General features: G+C 42.1%; 1 protein-coding gene across 3 annotated transcripts in view; it reads left to right on the forward strand.

Annotated features, from left to right (window-relative positions):
• The first annotated feature begins 1,662 nt into the window (after positions 1-1,662).
• zgc:158376 (uncharacterized protein LOC100101643 homolog) overlaps positions 1,663-18,707 on the forward strand; it is a 43,975-nt gene continuing 26,930 nt past the window's right edge. For all 3 annotated transcript variants that reach the window (XM_017716942.2, XM_017716943.2, XM_017716944.2), the window contains exon 1: positions 1,663-2,520. The gene's annotated coding sequence lies outside the window, so the exon portion shown is untranslated. The remainder of the gene's footprint in view (positions 2,521-18,707) is intronic.

Below are 18,707 nucleotides of genomic sequence, written 5' to 3' on the forward strand. Positions count from 1 at the left end.
TACTACTAATACTACTGCTATTAATATTAGTAGTGTAATAACTCTGTAGGTAGTCTGACCAGAGGAGGATGGGTCCCCCCCTGGTGAGCCTTGGTTCCTCCCAAGGTTTCCTCCACAGCTCTGAGGGAGGTTCTCCTTGCCACCGTCCCCCCTGGCCTGCTCACCTGGGGGTTTTACATTCATGTTAAAACTTTGTCTTCATTGGAATTCTGTGAAGCTGCTTTGTTACACATCAGTTGTAAAAAGCACCACAAATAAATTTGATTTGATAAACCTGACCCAAGTTCCATCAGAGGAGGACATTATTTTAAAGTGCCCATCGTGGAAAAACTACATTTCTGTCATTTCTTTTAAACAGAAGAGTTTGATGTGGTTATTCAAACACTGTTAATGTTTTAAAACACACATACTGTTCACTTCCCAGTCCATACAGTATATTGAGGCACAATCCATGGCAGCCAATCTCAACAGAGCTCATTTACATACACCAGCCTTAAAGGCACAGTAACAAAAAAACAGCCTGTTTAGTTCTAAGGCCCTGTTATTCTGCGGGAGAAGAGGTGATTTTCCTAACATTTAATGCTAGTTGAACGGAAACCCCAGTGATTTTTCAAAATCAAGTAGTTGAGATGTTGTAAACAGAGAGATCCAGATGGTTTGGTGTGAAACGGTTCAGACGTCTTTACAGTGGTGGTGATGGGAACCAGGCGTCGCCATGACTACAACACAGATACAGACACTTTATTTACCATCCAGAACCACCAGAGAACCTACACGAGTCTTCTGAGTTTATATGGAATGTTGATGATGGAAAACAGTGGAAAATCTGGAATACTGAGTTTTCTTTGGGGACTATTTTGCCCGCACAGCGCCCTGCATGTTACGTCTCCCTCCACTGTAAATGAATGTTATACATTTTTGGCTAAAACATTCTCCTTCTGGTAATACCCACTGTTTACGCTTTTATTGTCCTTCAGGTCACTGAAGGGTCTAGCAAGAGTCAAGCGAAGCCCTGCTGAAAAGACCAGCACAGATCAGCATTGGTTACTGGTTTGATGGTGATGGTTTAGCTGGTCACTCTGCAGGGTTATACCAGCTCATCAACATATCGCTATTGTCAGAAGAAAACCTCATACTTCCATTTTTTATGTTTTTTTCAGTTTTTGACAAAATTTGAAAATACCTTTTACCTTTTACATTGTTTGTAAATTTCCTGATTAATGGACTAAAAGAAACGACCCAAAATGACTTGGAAAAATGTCCAGTTCCATTGACTTAGATTAAAAATAAAGTATGTTTTTTCCCTCTCCTGTAAAGTGACCTATTTGATACAAGGTTTTGTTCCGACAGCAGCGATATTTTTTCTACCATGGAGGTAACTGGGCTTTAGGAATGAGATTGAAGGATGCTGTCACCTTAGAAACAAACAAACACAACAAAAACACTTAAATAACATAACAGGCCTAATTCAGCCTAGACTAAAGTCACTTCGACGCATTACAACCACAAGACACTGAAACGATGCTCAGATTCGAGCTACTCTTAGAGAAACTACACTTCCCATGACGCCCCGCGCACGCAGTGACGAAAGGGTGAAAGTGGGAGGGGCGAGCGTGTTTTTTTTTTCACCTCCATATTTTATTTACTATTTATTTATTTCATTTTTAAGGCAGAAATGGAGGACGATGTGTCATCGAGACGCCACAGACGAATTTATAACGTTGCGCGAAATTAAATATAAAAAAATAGAAAATTTGGACAGAAATGGCAACAGAGCAGATTTGACAACACAATAGGGGGAAAAATGAGGAGAACAATAGCCACGTTCAGCCGCCTGCTCGGCTTTCTTTCGCTTTGATCGGTGCTTGGTGGATTAATATCATTATTTCTTTTTTTTGTTTATTTTTGGCGTCGTTGCGAAAAAACAGGGGCATCCGAGCCTCTCAAGGGGCATTAAATGCAGATGCGCTGTGAAAATCTTGGGCAGTGAGTGAGAGCACGTTGGTTGGGACTGGATAAGGAGAGAGGGAGAGGGGGGAGAGAGACCTACGGAGAGAGTGGGAGAGAGAGAGAGCGAGTCATAGAAAACACTGAATGGCAACGAACCCCACACATACAGATAATTCATGTAATCCATCCATTCAGCAGCAGCTATAACTCTCTGTTTATCTGCTTTAAATCTCCCTTACCAAAGGAGGAGGAAGAGGAGGAGGAGGAAGAAGAAGAAGAAGAAGAAGAGGAGGAGGAGGAGGAGGTTTGATGGCAAGTTTTCTTGATGCTGGTCGTTTTATGAAGATGCACATGTAAAGGCTGCCAAAGCAGAAGAACAGAAGAGTAGAAGCAGGGGGAGAGAAAAAGGGGGAAAATCGGCACAGGCAGGAGGAGAAGAGAAACGAGGAAGCCAAAAAGAAAAAAAAAACACGAAAAGGAAAGAAAGGATCTCATCTTGTTCCTGCCTTTCAACCACAATAACATTATTTCTAATGCGAGGCCAGGGAGTATGCGACCCGGCGCTAACAGGTGAGTACCAGCAGCCCCCTAAAAAGGGAGCGGGTTTTGGGTTTCGTGTCGCCCGCTGGCTGCAGCTCTTCTTCGGGCTGTGAAACCTCCAGCCGCCGCGCTCAGCTCCGGCAGCATTGTTTATAACGGCTGTGCTGTGCTAAGCTAAGCTAAGCGGCGTTGCGAGCGTAAACACAAACAAACCGCTGTTGGGGGTCTTGAGCTTAAACACATTTATTTTGTAAAAAAAAAAAAAACAAACAAAAAAAAACGTTTACATTATTTTAATTATTATTACTATTACTATTATTAACAGCTGATGACAAGTGGACGGCTAAGCTAAGACTAGGCTGAAAGTCGGCTTCCTATTCGTCAGCTTCTTGTTCGAATCTCCCCGTTCCACCTTAAGTGGTGCGGCAGTTGCATTCAGGCGCCTCGTTCTCAGCCTGAGGCGCTGAATGGAACTGCCGCACCATTTAAGGTGGTACGCGGAGATTCGGGCGAGAAGCTGATTTCAGCTTCGTGAAGCTATGCTAAGCTAAGCTAGGCTATGCTATAGGCTGCTGTGTTGGCTTGTTCGCCAGCTTGCTGCCCGTTTTTTGAGACTTATTCTGTACCGAATGGTGCTAAATGTGTGTGTTGGTGGTTTTAAGGGAGCTGCGAGCTGTCAGAACATTTTAAATGTAAAACTACAGAAGAGAAATGGAAGCTGCTTAGCTTAGCTGCGCAGCGTTGTGGTAGCATTGCGCTGGGCTAACGCTAGCTGGATCCAGGGATGTCTATATATCTAATTTAGATATATACTTTAATTTCGTTAGATAATCCTTCAGCTGTGTGACAGTACGTTAAACCTAAGGTTTAATGAACATCAGCCTCTGAGCTCATATGATTTAGGTGGGGGGGGGGGGCAAAATTTCGTGAAGTTATATCTGCAGTTGACAGTCTGATATTAACATCCCACGTCTTTTTGCTGGGGAACTTCATTAAATGAGCTTTTCTGTGAGATTAAATCAGTAATGTGGGCTTTTGCTGAGCCGTAGATGATGGGTATGGTTGTGATGATGATGCAAAGCCAAGCCACTCAGACAGAAAGAGAGGTTTTGGATATTTTTTATCTTTTTTTTTTTTTACAGTCTGCCTTCATTTTCTAACAAAACCCACTCAGCCACATGTGTTCTGCTGAATTTGGCCTGAGATCCCAGGCAGGTTTTTGATTTTTAGGAAAACTAAATAACGAAATAACATCTGGAGGCACTTGTTGACAACAGGGCTCTCGTTTCGTGCTTGCAGCTCGCTTGGGAAGGATGAGACGAGGCTGTGATCTGAAAATAACATTCATTTTTCGTCTTGGTCATTTCTTCGTTTATATACGTCTCTTGTCACTGTTGGATTCTGTTAGCAGTGTAGTTATGGGGGGGACGCATATGGCTCGAAATGTTTCTGTTCTGCTTCCTCATTTTGTTTCCGGCTCTAATTTGGTGCATTTCTTTTGAACTTATGACACAGAGGTGCATATATAATGTTTTGTTTATATATATATATATATTAGTCTGTTCCGTCCTGTGCCGGCATACGTCAGGTTTAGAGTGCCACTTGTTGGTTATATCACTTATCAGTTCATCGGTGAGCGTCATGGCTTTGCATTAGAGGCCTTAATTAGAGATATGAAGGAGTTACCAAAGTCAATCAATGAAATAAGGCTATGGATATTTCTGTATTACTGGCAAACATAACAGAAGACTCCTTGTTCTGTTCCCTGCTGACCTTGAACAGGTGCATGTCGGAGTATTTTGCAGTCATCACTGGACCGTTTTGCTCTTAAAAAAACAAAAAAAAACAAACACGCAGGCTAACTTTTACCAGCATGTAACTGCGTCTGTCGGAAATTGGATGTTGGAGTCGGAAAGGGGGAAAAAAAGACCTGGATGTTTCACTTTCAGCTCCATGACTCAGCTTTTTTCACATTTCTCACTGATGTGTGTGAGAGCTGTTTATTAATTTATTCATTTATTTATTTATTCGTTCGTATATTTCCATTTGTGCCCGTAACGGACCCCTCATATTTTCAGATACATTTGGAGAGAACCTTCCAGGACGTTCCGGAGCTCCATAGCCAGGATGCGTCACTCGTTCAGGTGCTCCCGAACCGCGGCATTGTGTGGATTAAAGGGCCCTTATCATGGAAAACGGAGTCTTCCGCGTTTTTTGGGATTTGGGAGTTTTTATATAGTTTCAGAACAAACTGTTAACTCTTCATTCCCCGTTTGGGAACATTAGCTGCAAAAATGGCCCGTTTCCGGGTGTGCTGTTTTTGTGATGTCACAAAAATCCAAATGCGGCGACTGTGGGCCGACGTACGTATGTGCTGATGTAGAAACCGGGACTAAGTCGACCGGCAACAGCATTACAGAGGAAAATGATGTTTTAAAAATAAAAATAGTATTTTAGTGCAGTTCACTCTAAACGTTCGGCTCTTCTGGGATTCAGCAAATCATATACATCAAACATCGAACTGAGACATCAGCTGAATATAAACGTGCTGATTATTTACATTAATCTGCAGATTCTGATGCACATCACTAATTTGCATATATCCAGCTATTCACAGCATCTTAGCCCCACCCACTCACACTGAAGCTATAAGCAGTGTTTCACCTGGCGGCACAGCCAATTAGAACGGAGCTCTTTTGCATAAATCGGTCTTAAAGGCACAGTAACAAACAGCTTTTTTGATTCTAAGAGATAAACAGGTTGGAAAATAATCCTATAGAAATTTATTGTTTTTGGTGAATAAAGCAACGCAAATAGTACGTTTACCTCGGAGAGAGGAATAAATACAGGAAAGACTGGCATCCTGGAATTACTTTGTTAGGATAGAAAGGGCTTTATTAGTGTACAGCTGTGGGTTTCCAGGGCGTGTATTTTGCATCGTTGGGCCGCCGCTGCTTCAGAATCATAGGATATGTAGTGAAGCTGCGATCACGAAATTCGGCAGAATCATTTTTGGACGCGTTGTTTTTGTGATGTCACAGAAAGCCAGTGTGGGAATTGTGGGCCGGTGCAGATATCTGATTGGTGGGGGGGAGTAAAAGTCAGATACCTTGAGCCGAGTTAGATACCTTTTACAGTTTAAGAGAACATCCGCAGTGTAACGTCATCTCTTATGATGTTCATGGCCAACTAATTGTTTGTTGTTGTTGTTGTTGTTGTTATTATTATTATTATTATTATTATTATTATTATTATTATTATTATAATACTATTATTATACTGTAAAGGAACGGTCCCCCTAACTTAACACTGATGTTGGAGAACTCAGCCAGTAACGTTACTTACGCCAGCGATGTTTGTATCGTGAAGTTTGCGTTTGAAATGAATAAATAATAATTACTTTAATTTCATCAAAGTGATGCAACTCATTATATTTGATTTCTTTTGATTTTGCGCTGCGGTGGGCCTGAAAAACACCCTGGAGGAAACGTGGAACGTTTCAGATGATGATGGTGTCACAAGTGGACGCCGGGAATGAAAATGAAGTGCAAGAAAAAAGAAAAACGATATGATAAGCAAGATACTGGAGAAGCAAAGCTCTGTAAGGCTGTGTTTATACTTAAGTCGGCTTATTTTGGACTAGATCAAGGCAGGGAATGATGCATTGTTGCGTTTTAGTTGTGGTTCGCTTGGCGTTCGCGCTGACCTCTTTATCTTAGAACCAAAGGATGTGAACAGAAGTCGTACGAGTGAAACTGATGGGGCGGGTTTCGTGACGTGCGGTAGCTGTGATGACTGTCTCGATCTCGCTGTTCTCTGTTCTGAGCTCGAAGCTTTTATTCACGCCTTGTTTTATCTGTCTTGTGATTTTAGAGCAGTAAGCCGTGAGACTCCCTGCGTTACCGTGGTTACGACGCAGAGCAGGTGAAATGCCTGTAACGGCCTCGAGTGCCTCGCTGCTTTAACAGGACGGAGAAACCTCGGCGCATCGATGCAGAATGTAACGTATGCATGCAGTCGAATGTGTATATGGAGCGTTTTACACTGACTTCGAATGTCGTTATAAAGGCCAAACCGTCTGTTCTGTAATTACCGATTAATCAGAGCTTCTGAGGAGGTGATTAAACACACGCATGCATCAGAGATTGAACCCCAAGACCCAGAGAGGAGCCGCCGGTTCAAACGAACCGCACAGGAGCTGGACCGAGGCCGGCCTGCTCTGGGGGTCTCAGCCCACTTCTTTGGTGTGGATGGCAGCGTTCATGCTCACTCTAACAAACCACACTAACAGAGCAAACGGACCAGGACTTGTTTTAACTAAACCTGCCAAGACTCGACTAAGGGCTGCTCCTCAGAACTGAGTTACAGGCTTGAGATCTTCCCTCTGAAATGAGCCCCTCTAATAAAAGAGCATCACTTCATTAACAGCTACCAGCGCCGCTCTGTAGGCGACCCTGCCCGTCTGCAGGGACAGCAGAGGAGGGGAAAGTTATTTATTATCACCCCTCCTAATTCTTCAGTGATGTGAAGCTGAAGTCAGAGATTCTCCAGATTCTTGTTTGGATTTTCCTGTTCTGCCTTAAATGGAGGAGCAGGTACATTCCTTCGCTTCAGGCATCAGAGCTGCTGGACTATTTAAGGTGGAACGTGAAAGTTAGCTAGATACCGAGACGTTAAACTGAGATAAAACGATAGTTATTATAATTTTTTAACAGAGTAAAGTCTCACATTTGTGGGTGTCTTTGGTCTCTTGTTCTCCGTCTCACTGTTTTTTCTGTTTTCCTCATATCTCTCTGTTTGGAGTCTCTGAAAAACTTCCGCTTGGAGGGTCATTTAGCCCCATAACTTCACCCCACCCCTAAAGTTGAACGTGCAAAACGAAAGGCTAAGGGCTCGGTGGTTTGGGCCCAAGAGTGATCTAACTTCACAATTGTGTACGGTTAATTTTTGTCTTTTAATAAAGAAGTGTTTACTTCTTGAGAGTGCTATTTTTTACAGTTATTATTTAGTCGAGATAAACAAACAACGCAACAACAAACAAAACATCCTACTTTACATTCTGGGGCACTTGTTGGTGATGCAGTGGTCCGGTAACAACTTCATCTTCGTCTGGAAGAGTAAAATTTGTTGTTATGTTCAGCCGTGAGTGTTACAAACACAGAGGATCCTCATTAGGGTTAATACTGGTTACCGCAGCTCTGCCAGCTTTAGAAAGTTGAAAAACGTGAAAAGTGTCACTAAAACCTTTTAGAGACTTGAGTGTTTCTCCACTGCACTTTTCAAAAACATGAAGCAACATGAACCAACTGAACTTTCTAGTTCTGCTTCATTTCCCACCTGCTCGAGAGGCTGCCGGAGCTATAATAACCACAATTAATGAATTAATGTCGCTCTAAACTGACTAAATTGGCTAATTAGCTTCCCTAAATAACAGTTCACTCGCCTCACTGGCTGATATGTAACAAAGCAACGTTCCTCACCCAGTCTGTGCAAACTCAAATCTGTTTTTCTGACGATTTCAAAATATGAGCACTAACATTCGCTCTGCGGCCGCCAGCATTAATGTTAATGAAGTTAGCTGATTTTGCCTTGAGTTGAGCTCTTCACTAAGAAATAATTCGAAAAATAGCATCGAAACATCAACAATACGAAGATGTTCTGAGCCTGGAGTTGGTCAAACAACAGCGTTGTTTTTGTACTGGTATGAATTTTGAGTTTAAGTGTATTTTGGTACAAAACAAATCGCTGTCTGTGTTTACCTATAAAGATTTTCTCCAATCCGATTAAATACTTTCTGATTACAGGTTAAGACTGAGGTGTTTACTCCCACTCTACTCAACAATCTGATGAAAAATCTCTGTTTACATTCTCATTACACAAGTAACCTGGTCCAAAATGATTTGCGTGTGTAGAGAACCGCTTATTGTAGGCGTTACCATGACAACGAACGTCACGTGAGTCCAGTCAGAGTGAGATGAGCAGCAGTGAGCAGTGATTGTGTTTATAACTGCTTTAAAATGACGTCAGACTCAGGAAAACGTCCTTCACACGTCCTTATTAAAGAAGAGCGAGAGGAAGACGTCGTGCTCTGAGACGCATAAGCTGGACGTCCGTCCCACCGCCGTCTTTTAAAGATCAGAGCATGAACTTCGTCTCCTCTGCAGACCAGTTTCTGCTCCGCCGTGTTGAACGGTATAAACTCTCACTGTGACGCGACGCTCATGCAGAACGGACTGAAACTTTCCGATAGGGAATGTAATCGGATACAGGCGTTTACACGGATATTATTCTTCTATTTAACGGATTATTTACAGAATTACCCGCCTTGTTCAATTGGATAAAGACTGTATTCTGAACGGCTTCAGTCGGACTAGACTGTTCCGTACTCCGTACTCGTAGACATGAGCGTACTCTATTCCGATTGAGCTATTAGTCTAATTATTAACGGATTATCCTGCTGCACTTTAATGAGGCTAGGTTGGCTGTACATGAATGCTGGTGTGTGGAAAATGGATCCAGTCAGTGGTAGAAGCAGCCCGGTGAATACAAACTGAAAAAACATTAACCACACATTCCAGTTAAAGAAAATGGTTCTGAATAGAACCATGAACACTCAAAGAACCCTTTTATTGTTGCAAGCCTGACATCATAACACTTTGTGGTGTTATATAGAATCATTTTCTGAAAAGATTCTATATGGAACCATCTAAAGCATATTCTTCATTAGTCTGAAGAACCAGTTTCTAGTCCTGTATTTTGGAAACACTGGTAGGTAATTGAACTGCTAATGGAGTTGATTGCCCACCTAGGGTTATACCCAGGTCCACATTTGAAGACCTCGGCTCTAGAAGGTTTATGCAGTTGCACTGTTGGGTTTATAATGATTGTGACTGCAGCCCTATTTGGAGCTGGATTAGTTTAACCAGAGGAGGTCCGGTGGTGTAATTTGGTGTGTTTTGACCGGCTGATTTGTAGGAGACGAAGCGTCTGTGCAAAGAAGCCCAGATCATCAAATGGAAGTTTGTCAGCGTTATGCACCAAGGGCCACACTTACGAACAATAACATGTTACACGTGGCTAAATGGCAGATATGGTGCCAAAAAACCCCACAGCACTTAGGGCTGAGTGATACAGGCCAAAAATGTTATCACAATAAACCAAAATTCATATTGTTCAATATCGATACGTATCGTGTTAAATGTCAAATCATCAGGTCTTTCAAGTTTGAAGGCTGATGTTTGCTCCTGAGTGGCCAGAACATGATAAACACTCACCAAACAGTGGAACGTTTCACAACTACATGAAATAAATGCACAATTTTATTGTATTTATTTATTATTTTCCCCTCAAATGAGCAGAACGTGTGTTTTATGATCTCCACATATCACTACATGCTTACGATTCACTGCTGAAAGCCAAAAATCTCCGACGCTCTTTGTGTTGTCTTCTAAAAGTGATGATTCCAGAGCAGATCACTGAAGAGACGCCGTCTGTTTATAGTTTAGAGCCCAGATTTGGGGAAAAACGGGTCGACTTTCAGTAGAAAAACAAACTGAGTTCAGCTTCTTTTATTATAAGGGTTTAAAATGACGTCACCATCTATTAGACTGGAGAGAAGAGCTACAGCCTCACATGACGCCCAGCTTCTGAATGGAGCTTATGGAGTAGGAACGTTATGAAGAACACGGCTAAGATTATTGTTTACTTTTAGCTATCTGGTTACATGTGCTGAACGGTTTAGTTTCTCAACGTCGTCGGCTTAATGTGAACAGTAAATATTAGCTTGCTCAGTAGGTCAGTGATGGATCACACCGCCTCACTGCCGTCACTCCGACCGCATCCATGTAAGAGCGTGTCACAGTGTTCAGACACCGGCTCTCAGACGACTGGGTTCTCTAGCTATCGTAGTAGTTTGAGGGGTGAGCCGCAGTATATCTGACGTAGCTGCAGTGTAAATCTCCCTCTAGACAAACCGAGTCTGACTTTTAAACTGAAAGCAGTGCTGTTTTGTCGTATTTGATCTACAGGATCAATCTGTCGTGTTGTGCGAGTGACGGACCTGCTTCAAGTTAGCCAGCTGCTAAAAATAGCTAGCCTGGGCAGACGGGGCTCTCCCGCTCTCCAATGCCTCACAGCTTCCTCAGTTTACTTTCGGCTCTGTAACTCGCATGAAGCCACTTCTTTCTTTCACTTTTCTTTCTTGTGACTGCACTAGTACTTAAATATGACTGAGCGCTGAAACTTTACTGTAGGTTGGGAGGATCATGCGTGATTTAACGCTGCTAAACCTCGTTAGGATGTACAGACAGTGGCGAGTTCGCTGTAGGAAAGTGCAGCTACGCCACTGATCTCGTCACTCGCACTTGGTCACAGGAGAACAGATCGCCGGTCGCTCCACTCAAACAAGGAAGGCATAACTCCACATTTCAGACGCTGCTGAAGTATGTTTGGCAACTCGTTTCACTTCTTGAAGGCAACGTGGCGTGTAATCATAATGTACGGGAGGAAATGTAGACCGTTCTGCTGTGCGTATCGGTAGTCTTGAACTCGAGGATTAAGGAATTGGGGCAAATCAAGCTCTATTTCAGCTCTTAGTCTTCAGGTCACACAAAAGAAAGCAAAAGTGTAGGTGTGTGGATTTGAGCAGCACTGCTGTTCCTGAAGGAGCTCAGAGTTCAGCCAGTTGTAGGAGGCAATTCATGGACTACAAACTACAAACACAGCGGATTCATGCTGGATCTCAACAGTAATCACTTAAGACTCCATATTGATGGATCAGACACGTCGGTCTAATGTCTGATCAGTTTAATGAGATCAGTATCTCTGTATCTGATCGATGTAGAGCTGCGCATCCCAGCCATGTTTCCGTGAGGCCTGATCCATTAATGATCAGACGGAATAGAATAGGTCAGTGTAAACTCCTCAGTTGGAAGAGATTAGTGCGATTGGGGCAATTCTGGATTTCTGTCCGGTTGAACGAGGTGGGTAATCCTGTGAATTATCCGTTAAATAGAAGGATAATATCCGTGTAAACGTCTATCTGATTACATTCCCTATCGGAAAGTTTCGTTCTGTTCCGCATGTGCGTCGCGTTGCGTCACAGTGAGAGTTTATACCGTTCAAGACGGCGGAGCAGAAACTGGTGTGCAGAGGAGACGAAGTTTAAGAGACTTAGTCAGCAGGAAGGATGGCTGTAAAACCCGTAACGACAGGCTGATCAGACGAGTGTATGAGCAAACGAACGACCTCTACAACTGCGGAGCAAATCGTATTACAGAGCTAAAACCTTCCTCGATGTCATGGAGGCGTCTCGAGCAGGATTCCACACATACACGTCATTTTAGATCTGGTTACCTCTGGTGAGCATGTGAACGCCTCCGTCTTGATCTGTAATCGAGCTGTAGGGCTGAACGATTTGTGGAGAATTTCTAATTGCGATTTTTCTGACTAAAATTGCAACTGCAGTTTAACTCGCAATCGCTTTCTGTAAATTAGTTCACACTTAGTTTTTTCTTTTGCAGAGAAGACCAGAATATCCAGAATATCTTTTTTCTGGCTTGAGGCTCGACCCCTGAATGTGGTGTGCGTAGGTTGCCAATAAGTCATGGTTGTTATGTCACAAGACATGGAGGTTTGGCTGCCTCTGATTGAACTCTTCTTCAGGCTTAGGTTGAATTTCCAGACAGCTTTTGTGATGATTTAGGCTACAGCTCAAACAATTACAGCTCCAATTTAAAAATTGCGATTTTGGTGAATCTTTCAGCCCTAAGAATTGATGTGAGTTCAGTTGGATTTGCGAAAATCGTTGCGCGTGAGTCCGACGCCGATCGGGATGATGAACTGAAGAGCTGCTCTCGGGCCCGAGTGTGAATTTGAGTAACTGCAGACTAAAGTGAAGTTGGCAGCGCGACAGATGCTGCAGTCCAGTGAAATTTCTCCCAACGTCAGCAAAAAAAAGTGTTGATTACTCTGTTATTCTGTTATTCTGAGAGGTTTTTTAGGATTTTAAGCTCCTCTGACCCACACTGACCTCTAGAAAGAGCAATCGAAATGGTACTTTTTCCATATATTCATTCATATATTCCAGGTTTATATGGATCATTTTTGTGATGCTTTTAGCCTCCTTCAGCCAACTGAAAATAGTATTATTATTATTATTATTATTATTATTATTATTATCATTATTATTATTTAAAGCCCCATTTTTCTACATGTTTATTCCCTTTTCTTGTGTTTTACTTCAAACCTTTGTGTGGTTTTACTACCCAATTAATTTTTTCCCAGGTTAATTTTATGACACCTCATCACTTAGAATTACACTAGGCTATTTCTGTTACTGTGTCTTTATGACTCGTATATGTAAATAAGCTGAGAGCTGATTGGCTGAGCTGTATTGTGCCTCATACAGGCTGAAAACCTCATACGTCTTTACTGTGAGTGGGAGGAGCTGAACTGCCGTGGCCCGAGTTGACGTTTATGACGTCACAAAAGCAGTAAATTCAAAACGGGCTTATTTTCCCCTTTATGGCCTGTACAGACTGCAGAGGGAACGGCATGAAACTTTAGTAATAGAACATTAATATTATCATAATATTAATAGAATAATCTATTACTGTTTTGCAAGCTATGGGCCCTTTAATGCTTTGTACTGGTCATTGTTTGAAGGTCAAACGGTGAGGAGCAGAATAACAAACCCTTTAATAGATACGTAAACATTAACACTAACAGTGTTCAGCGATGGCGAGCCTCGTCATGGCAGTTTTCAGCTATGCATGAATCAACACGAACGTTTGCCTCCTTGTAGACAAACCACACTTGTTCGTCTTGTTTTGTGAAAGTCTGTGTGTGTGTGTGTGTGTGTGTGTGTGTGTGTGTGTGTGTGTGTGTGTGTGTGTGTGTGTGTTTGGTTCTTTAAGGCCAGGTGAACCTCAGAGCCTCGCCCAAAACGGTTCAGAGGAAACGCTGCTGCGGCAGAAACATGGTCGTCCTGCCTCTGTTAGAGGAAGTATGAGGAACGGCTCAGCGAGGCAGAGCGTGGCTGCAGAGTGCGAGGTCATCTGTAAATACACGGGAAGTAAAAGTGCTGCTTTTCTCCGCAGTGAGAAATGGCACATCACTGTGTTGGGAGCAGCAACAGAAGAAGACATGAAGCCAAACTGTGGCTCCGTGGAGGTGAAACGAGTGTAAAATCCCAAAAACTCAGAGCTGGAAGAGCTTCTGCTGGTCGTGCGGGACGATTTCGGAATCGATAATTGCTTTGAAGATTTATCAGCGTCTTCTCGTTATTTGATCTGCGGCTGTTTTATTTGATCCTAGTTCGTTCTTGTTTGATTTTTCTTGGTGTATTTTTTTTGTATTTTGCTTTTGTTAATTTCATTCATAAAATATGGATTCCTGCTGTTGTTAGGAAGGGGGACCATCCTGCCCACCCAGAGAGAGCGAGGGCAACTGTGCTCTCTGGCACTCCCGGCTACGGACGGCTGCAGCATCGCCAGGGATCGAACTCGCGATCTGCTGGTGAGACGGCCAACGCTTAGACGGTTGCGCCACTCAGGAGCAGCTTTTAATCCGTTTTTGAACTCTAAGCAAAAAAACGAAACTTTTTTTATACTAAACAAAAAAAAGATGTAATAACACAGATACAAATGCCAATAAATGCCCATCCATCCTCCTGCCCGTCAACCCTTAGTTGGAAAATTGACAAAGATTAACACAAAATCAAAGAAGTCTTAGTATTTACATTTATAGGTATATAGATACATGTGATGTGATATGCGTGTGTGTACATATACGTGTGTGTGCGCATGTATGTATATGTATATGTGTGTATATATTTATATAGTGTGTGTGTGTGTGTGTGTGTGTGTGTGTACATTGCTGCTGTCAGAACAAAACCTTGTATCTTCGGAATGGTAACTTTACAGGAGGAGGAAAAAACCTCCTTTACTTTTAATGTAAGTCAATGGAACCGGAATTTTTTCCAAGTAGTTTTGGGCCATTTATTTTGGTCCATTGACCATGAAATTTACACACAATGTAAAGAGCAACAGGCATTTTCAAATTGTCAAAAACTGAAAAACAACGTGGGATATGAGGTTTTCTTCTGACAGCACCTGTGTGTGTGTGTGTGTGTGTGTGTGTGTGTGTGTGTGTGTACACATGTAAACACATACGTATATACTGGAGTACAGAGCCTGATGATGGAGATCAATCTCCGCTTTTGGAAACGTATTTTTCACTTTGACGTTCTGCTTCCTTGTGTGAGTGAAGTGTCTCCTGAAGACATTACAGCAGAGCTGTAAACTCCATATGTGAAAGGTGCTCTTTGACTTTGGCGCAGTGCTGTACTCTGTATGTAAGAGTATAAATGAGTACCACTCCCTGGTTGATCTCATTTTTATTATGGCTCTTTATCAGAGTTGGTTTTAGTAGCCAGTTGGAGGGAATTTGTCTTATGAGTCACGTTGGATTCCTGTCTTTCCCGTCTGAAACTCTTTGGGTCTGTAATGTGTTTTCGGGTCTGGTTGGTTGTATTTAGCTCTGTGTGGGTCCATCATCGTTCAGGGTTAAATTGTATTGCAGGACCAACAACTATGTTTGAGTTCATATCGGCTGTGAGTTAGTTCACCCTCAGCACTGTGTCTACACCTGTATTTAATGAGAAGTGGCTGAAATGAGGCCAGACTGCAGATATAGGACACATCCCAATGCCAGCTGCAGTATATCAGGACCTCTGTAAGCTCAGACCTTTGTTGCACTGTCCCTCAGACGCCCAGCAGAGTTTCACTGGTGGCCTCATGTATGTTCTCAGTGGAGTGATAAGGAGTGTACTTAAGGGTGATGATGTAAATATAGGCGAATGATTTTCTTCTCTACGGTTATTGTGATAAATGATGCAAATTCAGATCCTTGGTTTGTCTGTAGATGTAAACAGAGCCATTCAGAGCGGTTTGGTGTGAAAGTCTCTCTTCTAAGATAAACTTACAGAGCCAGAGCGGTTCACAGTGGTGGTGATGGGAACCAGACGTCCCTCTAAAAGCTCCTCACAGAAAGTTCCTACATGAACTGGTTCTGAATTCACTGCCTGATGACTGAGACGCTGTTTTATGAGAGTTTAGAGAACTTCAACTCCATTCATGGTGGAGGGAGACATGCAGGGCGCTGTGCGGCAAAATAGTCCCCAAAGAAAACTGATTATTCCAGATTTTCCACTGTTTTCCATCACCAACATTCCATATAAGCTCAGAAGACTCGTGTAGGTTCTCTGGAGGTTCTGGATGCTAAATAAAATGCCTATATCTGTGTTGTAGTCATGGCGACGCCTGGTTCCCATCACCACCACTGTAAAGACGTCTCGTCGACTCATTTAAGCAGGAATGTTTGGAAAACCGGTGGAATTCTAGCCCAGTCACGATTTATTACACTCGTTTTGATCACAATTATTGGACTGACAGCAGTTGTTTTTACTTCCGTGTCGTATCACAACACACAGAACGTGATAGGGGTGTGTGTTCATCAGGTTGGTTGAGACGAGGATTGAAAAAAACAGGAAACGCAACAAACGCAAGTTGTGGTTCGCACCACAAACCACGACGGATTGTGGTGCAGTTTATTTATCACGATTATGAATCATGATGTGCTGTTACAAACAATCTTAGACCAAGACTGTGCTGCAGACACTTGAATGTATTTAATCAGCATGAATGTGAAGCGCAAGCACTTCTGACACAGATCTGACACCAGATAGATCAGATATCACACAGAAAACAGGTGCTGTGCAGATACTTTAGCTTCACAAGGTAAAGACAGTAAATACACGCTCAGAGGGACCATAATGGGCCATGACCTAACGATTTAAATCAGAATGATCAGCCAAGCGTCTGGGGACAGACGGGCTGTGTGGAGTCAATGTAACTCGAAAAACTGTAATTCCAGTCGACAGTGGTGGGATTATCTTTCCTAATGAAAGGAACTGGTGTATCCTTGAGGGGTCCGCCCCACTGACCATTTACTAGATTGATGTTTTGTTGGCGTTTATGATTCTGTACATCTGTCGACACTTGTGATTGAGCTCTACAGCCGTATACTGTGTTTTTAGATCAGTTTGGTCCAAAAGGTGATTCTACAGAAACGTCCACTTCTCCGTCTCTCCATAGGGGTCACTGGCGTCACCGATCGTCTCTGGTGTTCCACATAATGAAGGAAACACCAGAGACGTTTTTAATGATCGATGCATTTTACAGAACATCAAACCACACGCTGTCCATCAGGGAACGTCCACTAAAATATGGAATTTAATCCATTTGTGTTTCTATTTTTTCACAGTGGCCTCAGAATAAAGTCGGTCACACCGGTGACGTCAGCTAGAAGCTTCATATGAGATCATGAGCTGAGTGAGAAGATCTCTGAGAACTGAGAGACTCAGTGGACTCACCATGAGCTTTTCTTCATAGATCCTCAGAAAACATGTCGAAGGAGGTTGAGTGACGTCATCGGTGTGACTTTTATTTCAAAGTAAAATAAAATATTTTTTTTGTTACACCAGTGACTCGACTCCTGGGGACCTTTCATTAAATGTTCTATAATATTTATTTGGCTTTTTTAAATCATTTAAATCATGTATTTCATGGTAATGTAGAGATTATTGAAGTTGAAATTGCAGAAAGTGTTTTTTTTTTTTTTTTTTTTAACACCTCAAAATATGGCCTCAGCCTTCACACACGACTGTGAGCATGAGCTCTTCTGTTGTGATTGGATTTCTATATGATTGATTAAAAAAGCAGTGTTGCTAAATTGAGGCTCGAGAAGGTGTAACTGTGTCAAAATAACGTTTTTTTTTAAACATAAATAAATTGTAACCCTAATACTGATCGCTTTTCAAGTGTAATATATCAGTAAATGCTAAGGACACACATAATGACTCACATATTGGCTATGAAGTAAAGATAGCTGTGAGGTAAGAGCTAATCAGCCGGTTTAGCAGCTTTAGGTGCGTAAAATGAACAAAAAGACGGTCAAATCATTAATTGCTGTTATTTGTATATGACGGTCATCGGCTAAGATGATCTGTTCTGCACGGTCGGCCTGTAACACTTAACGTTCAGCAGCTCTCCATGTTCATTTGTTTGGAAACCAAAATAACGTGTTGACCTTTCTTCTGGACAAGCTTGTCTACTGTACTCTCTACTGGAGAGCCCATCCCATGTTCCACAGTTTATCTGATTCATTTGCATGTTTCCCAGCATTCCTCACAATACTGAAAATCTACATTGCAATATTTATGTGTACAATATTTACAAGTGGCATGCTGAGTACGTGTGGAGTAACTTGGTTCATATTCAGTTTGTGAAGACTAGAATGAACATTTTTAAATAAAGCATAAATTAGAATGAGTGCACAAAACAAATGGTTAAATAAAGGCAAAGTCAATGAGGAAATTACTTGAAAGAGAATGAAAGAATTTGTCATTTAATTGAATAATTTAACTATAATAAATCAACCCAAGGCTTATCAGAGTAGAGCTGTAATATCATAACATTTAGTCTATTGACTATTGTAACTGTCAGAGCGACTGTGTGGATCATATGAACATTATAGAGCTTTTTAAATGAAACAGTAGAAGCCGTATCGCCCCCTACGCTTCCTGTAGTGTATTACAGTCTGTCAGAGCGACTGTGTGGATCATATGAACATTATAGAGCTTTTTAAATGAAACAGTAGAAGCCGTATCGCCCCCTACGCTTCCTGTAGTGTATTACAGTCTGTCAGAGCGTCTGTGTGGATCATATGAACATTATAGAGCTTTTTAAATGAAACAGTAGAAGCCGTATCGCCCCCTACGCTTCCTGTAGTGTATTACAGTCTGTCAGAGCGACTGTGAGGATCATATGAACATTATAGAGCTTTTTAAATGAAACAGTAGAAGCCGTATCGCCCCCTACGCTTCCTGTAGTGTATTACAGTCTGTCAGAGCGACTGTGTGGATCATATGAACATTATAGAGCTTTTTAAATGAAACAGTAGAAGCCGTATCGCCCCCTACGCTTCCTGTAGTGTATTACAGTCTGTCAGAGCGACTGTGTGGATCATATGAACATTATAGAGCTTTTTAAATGAAACAGTAGAAGCCGTATCGCCCCCTACGCTTCCTGTAGTGTATTACAGTCTGTCAGAGCGTCTGTGTGGATCATATGAACATTATAGAGCTTTTTAAATGA

This window comes from Pygocentrus nattereri, chromosome 27, assembly GCF_015220715.1.
Source record: "Pygocentrus nattereri isolate fPygNat1 chromosome 27, fPygNat1.pri, whole genome shotgun sequence".
Classification (NCBI taxonomy): Eukaryota; Metazoa; Chordata; class Actinopteri; order Characiformes; family Serrasalmidae; genus Pygocentrus; species Pygocentrus nattereri.